The following is a 934-nucleotide window of genomic DNA, read 5'->3' on the forward strand; positions in this document are numbered from 1 at the left end:
TTTTCATCAATAATTGCGTCTGTCCTATTTGATTTTTTTTTAGCTGTTACATTTTATTTAAAAATTATTATTTTAAAAGCACAGGCTCTGAAAGTAAAAAAAAAAAAACAAAAAAGTACAGATTTGGGAGTCATTTGTGTGGATTCATATCCCACCTCTGTCAGTTACGGATCTTGGGCAAAGTTAACTTCTCTAAGCTGCAATTTTATCTTCTGGAAAATAGGGATAAAAGCTCCACAGGGTTGCTCTGAGGATAAAATGAGGTAATACATATAAAGCGCACGAGCTAGCAACGGCCGAAATTCAGCATCTATAATCATTAGCCATTGTTATCATTATTAATAATAAGCCAAGCATGCAAGTAATACCCAAGGATTTGCACATAGTAGTAATGGGTGGAAGTAATTGTTTAAACCCCCCACCAGAGCCTATAATTTTCCCCAACTCGTGACGCATGAGCTCCAGCGCTCCCAGCGAACACTTAAATATTGATGCGGTTACTCATTTATTCATCACTCTGCTCTCCGCCGCAGTGTCCGCTGAGGGCGAGCCCAGCTCGCCCGCCTCCCGCGCCGCGCTCTCGCGGCATCCGAGGTCCCTCCCGCGCGCGGAGGTGGGAGGCGGCGGCGGCTCACCCGCTTCCACGTAGCAGATGCGAGGCCGTCACGTGGCGGAGCGGGAATCGCTTCTGGCTTCACGCGGGCATCGTCCCGGGCAGGGGTGGGCTGGAAGAAGGAGAGCGGGGTTCAAGCTGAGACCGGCAGCCGGGGTCCGCATCATCCCCACATACCCGCGCCAAGGGGATGGTCATCCTGGGAGGGGCGGGCCAGGGCAGTTTTAGGGCGAGGGCTTTCCGAAGCAGGGACGTCTTGAAGGAAGCTTTGGGACTAGCCGGGAGACGCGGAGTGGGAATCTCACACCAGGCGGGGGGTGT

This window comes from Equus quagga, chromosome 5, assembly GCF_021613505.1.
Source record: "Equus quagga isolate Etosha38 chromosome 5, UCLA_HA_Equagga_1.0, whole genome shotgun sequence".
Taxonomy (NCBI): Eukaryota; Metazoa; Chordata; class Mammalia; order Perissodactyla; family Equidae; genus Equus; species Equus quagga.